Source organism: Delphinus delphis, chromosome 5, assembly GCF_949987515.2.
Source record: "Delphinus delphis chromosome 5, mDelDel1.2, whole genome shotgun sequence".
Classification (NCBI taxonomy): domain Eukaryota; kingdom Metazoa; phylum Chordata; class Mammalia; order Artiodactyla; family Delphinidae; genus Delphinus; species Delphinus delphis.
The window spans coordinates 105,840,201-105,846,200 of record NC_082687.1 but is presented as its reverse complement, the minus strand read 5'-3'; positions in this window follow the sequence as shown (position 1 = coordinate 105,846,200).

The following is a 6,000-nucleotide window of genomic DNA, read 5'->3' as shown; positions in this document are numbered from 1 at the left end:
GAAGAGGTTTTACTGCAGGGACCACAAGCATGTGAAGGCCTGGGGAAGGGAATAATGAAGGGATGTGAAAAGCTAAAAGACCAGCAAAAGTGGGAAGCAGGTAAACAGCCTTGGGTGTAAAAAGACAAGAGGAGGAAACCATAGCCCAGACTGGAACCATGGAGGAAGAGGAAGGGCCCATCAAAAGGAGCTGTAGTCTTTAGGGCAGACAGAGTACTGGAGACCCCTCCCTGAAGCAGCAAGTAATACCCTTACCTCTCTCTCCCTTCCTTTCTACCTTCAGAATTTCTGCGCATGCTCCCCCAGTGTCAGTTTCCTGGGGGCACTGGCAGAGCAGGAAGTGGTTAGGGGGTGTGTGGACGATATAAGGAAAACCCTCAGACTCTCTAAAAAGACAATTTATAGCGGGCATTTAAAACCATGCTCCATGCTTTAGGCACAGACTATTTACTTTGTGGATCCGTGACTGTTTTCAAATCTAAACTCTGTTTTTGATTCCACGTTTTATTTTCTATGTTTTTACTAAATTCTAGCTGCAAGAATTACATGTTTTTGTGCTGCCTCCTCCTCTCATTAGTTATTATGTTGTTAGTAGTAAATTGTAACCAAGGAGCCAAATCTAATACACAAAAGATATTTTGGATTAGCTGTAAAGTGCTCCTCTAATTTAGGAAGGGTAATCCAGAATTTTACTTTGTTGATTAAAATAATAGATTATATAAATACTGTATGCTAACACATATATATGGAATCTATAAAAAAAAGAGAAAGAAATGGTTCTGAAGAACCTAGGGGAAAAGAAAAAAAAAGAAGGAAAAAAGAAAAAAGAAAAAAAATAGATTAAATCCCAACTCAGTTTATGTGTGCATTCACTCTTATTACAGGCAGTTGGCTGGGCGGTTACAGAGCCTCTATCATTACCGTGGGTGTGGGCCTGAGTCAACACACACAAAAGCTGTCTTCTTGAATGCTTGGGTAATTGAAAATGCCAAGACACATTTTACAAATTCAGCAAGGAAAAGAGTAATCAAACCTGGAGGAAAAATTGGCTTTGAGATGCTGCAAGATGAAACAGCAACAGCTCAAATGTCGTTGCCTAGAGGACAACCAGAGTTAGGCTAGCTGCCACTCATGTGACTTCACAAAAGGTTACCCAGAAGGGACAGCACCCACTTCAGGAAGCGCAAATATCATTGCCAGGACCTGATGTTCTTGGAGTGCAGTTATATAAAAAGACCAAAGGCAACTTGATCCAGAGTGATAGATTGAACATCATATAAATGATTTGTACATTCAGAAAACAGAATACCTTTCCCAAGAAAAAGCTTGAAAAAGAGCATCAGAACACTAGTATCACAAAGAAAGATGCTGGTTACTAGTTTTAAAGGGTGATTTAACGTATTAGTGATTTTACAGCCGAAAAGCTAAAATTTCCAGTGTTTCACTTCTTTTTCTCACGTGTAGAAGTCACCAAAGGTGTAAGGTGGTGGGCAGTAGGACAGCCCATTCAATTCCATTCTATTTGCAAGTTACAATTTAAGGTAGATTTTGGCCATTTGTGTATTTGCACCTATTTTCAAGTAACCTCAGTAAACTTTATTTCACAGTAATTTTATTGTGAAATAATTACATTGTGAAAAGTCTAAGGCTTGATCCTAAGTTTGCAGCAAATATGTGTTTCCCCTTTCTTAAAACAATGCTTCCATCCTTCACTCCCCTCCACAAAGAACCGAACGGCTTCTCATTGCCAATAAGATTGTCACATGATAATGTATTTACAAATTAGTCTGTGGTTTGGTTCTCTTTACCTAAACCCACTTATAACCCTCCCACTCCACACACACACACACACACACACACACACACACGACCAAGTTTGTACTTTTTTTGGCATAAAGATCTGTTCAGGGTCTAAAACAGACACAACTTGAAAATAACCCTCTCTCTTTTTTGAAAGCCTGAATTCATTGCTAAGGCAAAGCTATGTATCAAAGCCAAGGAGGGGAGAGAGAGGAATGACTTTGAGAAAGGCATTGGTGAGAGGAAAATTTTCCCCAGACTGTGGAAAGTCTGAGTTCTCTGAAGAGAGCAGCCCTCTACTCCACTCTCTAGAGGTGATCTGAGTTCAGAGGGAAGAGCTGTATAATGGACCTCAAGCATTGGGCTTCCCAGTGGAGCAACAAGTGAAGATTTTTCTCAATTTAAAACTTAAATTCCTTAACAACATGTCATAGACAACTTCTGATAATGTATGAAACTTTGGTGAAGAGGGTGTGTGGTACACAGTCTTAGGAATGATACGTTCTTTCAAATCTTTACTTTTTCTTTTCGGTATGCGGGCCTCTCACTGCTGTGGCCCCTCCTGTTGCGGAGCACAGGCTCCGGACGCGCAGGCTCCGCGGCCGTGGCTCACGGGCCCAGCCGCTCCGCGGCATGCGGGATCTTCCCGGACCGGGGCACGAACCCGTGTCCCCTGCATTGGCAGGCGGACTCTCAACCACTGCGCCACCAGGGAAGCCCCAAATCTTTACTATTACTTGACAATAAATTATGTATCCTTAGTGAGCCTTAGTTCGTGCTTCTGTAAAATGAGGGGTTAATACCCATCAGGCAAGGTCATGAAAACCAGACATTATGAACAATATGTGGCACATAATCAATAGAAATAAATGACTTAGACTTAACTCTGGAGAGTTATAGAATTCTTTCTCTTGCACACAAAATTCCCTTAGCCAACAGTATTCACCAACTTCCTCATTCTTTCAAAAAACTCTTTGGGTCAGTTTTTTAATTATTATTGTGGTAAGAACACATAATGTGAAATCTACCCTTTTAACAAAATTTTAAGTGCACAATACAGTTTGTTAACCATAGGCACAGTATTGTACCTCGTATTTTTTGTACATCGGATTTTTAGAACTCATTCATCTTGCCTAACTGAAACTTTATACCCATTGAACAGCATTGCCCCCGTCCCCAGCCCCGAGCAACCACCATCCTGTTCTCTGTTTCTGTGAGTTTGACTATTTTAGATAGCACGTATAAGTGGAATCATTCAGTATTTGTCCTTCTGTGACTGGCCTATCTCCACTTAGCACAATGTCCTCAGGTTCATCCATGTTGTCACATATCACAGGTTTTCCATCTTTTTTAAGGCTGAATAATATCAATATCACATTTTCTTTACCCATTCATCTATTGATGGTCATTTAGGTTGTTTTCATAGCTTGGCTACTGTGAATAATACTGCAATGGACATGGGAGTGCAGCTATCTCTTTGAGCAACTGATTTTATTTCTTTCAGGTATATACCCAGAAGTGGGATCGCTAGATCATATGGTAGTTCTATTTTAATTTTTTGAGGAACCTCTGTACTGATTCCGTAGGGGCTGGAGCATTTCACATTCCCACCAATATTGTACAAGGGTTCCAGTTTCTCCCCATCCTTGCCAACATTTATCTTTTTTTTTTTTTTTTTTGATAATAGCCATCCTAACAGGTCTAATGGTATTTCATTGTGTTGGGTCAGTTTTGTGAACTGCTTTTTCTTCTAGCCCATAAGCCTTCAAAAGAACAAATAAACAAATAACAAAATAAACAAATAAACAGTATTCACCTAAAAGTTAGTTCTTAACACATTTTGGATCACAAGACCTCTTGGAGTATCTGATGAAAGACACAGGATTCTCTTACCAGTAAAATGCACACATACAATAAATAACACAAATTATTTCTTGAAATGATGGACCCCAGATACATATTTATGAAGGCCAGTTTAAGGTCACTTGCCTAGATTAAGTGATTTTCCAGCTTTTTCGACACCTAATGATTTAACTCAGGGATTAGCAAGTGTTTTCTGTGAAAAGCAGGAGGTTACATACTTTCACCTTTCACCTAGTCTCTATTGAAACTGCTCTGCATTTGCACTCAAAAATTGTTATAGAAAATACATAAACAAATGAGCATGACTGCTTTCCAATAAAATTTTATTTGCAAAAATAGGCTTTGGGCTGGTTTGGCCCTTGGGATGTAGTCTGGCAATCCATGAATTAATTATTTCAAAGGATTGAATGGATTGCAGTAGTTAGGAACTGGGAAACTCTTGAATACACACATACACAGACACACTACAAAGGCCATACAAATCCACAGTAAGAGTAGCAGCAGCTATATATCCTTTCCTCTGGAATGCCTAAGATGGGATAAGATGATCTTCCCTCTCCTATCATATTTGATAACAATCTTTTAATTTGCATCTGATGGCAGCTGGTGTCTTCTTTCAGTTGTTTTGGAACATCACCAGAGCTATCCATTAGTGCTTATCAGTGACATAAGTCATAATATATTTAATTTCTGACTGGGGAGGTAGCAAACGCTCAGGATTTAGTACACATTTCTCAATACTTACATCCCACCTTGTCTTCTTAAGGACAAGAGGCCTCTTTAAGGAATCTGTTCAGGGTTCCATTCTATTGTCTATTATTACTGTTTCTAAAATTTGTTCTTGGAAACCACTCTTGATGACATTCACAGTAAAATCCTCCAAAAACTGTAGCAATGTGAGTATAAATTCTATACAGTAAATGTCTGTACATTTAAACATCATTGAAAGAAAAACTTGCAAGCATCTTGCTGATAGCTGCCAGCAAGTCTTCGTGAAGAATAAACATTGTCAGACTAACCTCATCTATTAGGATAAAAGTCCCAGGTAGATCAAGAAAAAGAGATAGTTCTAATTTATCTTGGCTCTCAGAAGGTTAGGTGATTCAGTTGTATGAGGCAATAAATTTAGAAAACGTGGTCTGGACAGCATAACTATTAGATGAGAATACAAATTGCTAGAGGGTCAAAAAATAATACAAGGTGTTTCAAAGTCAGGTAGGAGCCTAGATTTTTTTTTACGTTTTATCACCAGCCTAGATAAAGAAATAAAAAAGTCAACCCAGACAGTGTCTTAGAAATAGGTAAGTGATTTAAGAAGAAATAGAAAATCTAAATATACCAATGATCACCAAAGACATTTAATAAGCAGCTTAAAATCTAATTCCTATTATCCTGTCCCCAAATATACTGCATGGTTTTACAGGCCAGTGAACGAAGCATTTGAGGAAGACAATTTCTAGGTTATAAAAACTGTACTAGAGAACAGAAACAATAATTTTCTTATCACTTAAAAATGTGCTAGAATAGCTTTGATCCTGATACCTAAACCAGATCAGGATAACATCAGAAAATGACAATCACATGACAATAATGCTTATGAACAAAGAAGATAAAATTAAAAATAAAACATTAATAGCTAGAAAAAAACTTATCTTGAGCAATTTATGTTTTTCCCAAAAGTATAAGGACAGTTTAACATTAGACAATATATTAATGGAATTAGCCTCATTAAAATACTAAAAGGGGAAAAAGAGATGATCACCTCAGTGGATACAAAAAAAGCATTTGCTAAATCAGCAATCCATACATGATAAAGTGGGAATTGAAGGGAACTACCTTGTTCATATACACCAAGCTCAAAAGTAAGAAGGCTGGACATTGTTAAGATGTTAATTCTTCTCTACGCAATCTCTAAATCCAGTAAAGGCTTTTTCATAGAACTTGACAAGTAGATCTTAAATTCTAGATGGAAGAGAGCAAAAGGGCAGGAATAGCCAAGATTATTTTGAGGAAGAACAAAGGCAGGGCTTCTCCCTGCCAGACATCTAGACTTAGAAAGCTGCAGGTCATTAAGACAGTAATTAGCATTAATGATTCTATTCAGGTAGCTTCTGTAAAGCATCCAAGATTTACAGCCCAGGAGGAGGTGGAAATTGAGCTAGGTTTGGAAGGGAGCCTTAGGAATATTGAAAGACTTACCCCTAAGACTCAAAAGGTAAAATTAGGATGGTTCATTCTGATGATAATTCTAACAATACTACATAAGCAATAATAAACAGGTAAAAATAATACTTTTCAAGTCTCTTCAAATTTAAAACAAAGAAAGTTAGTTCATAG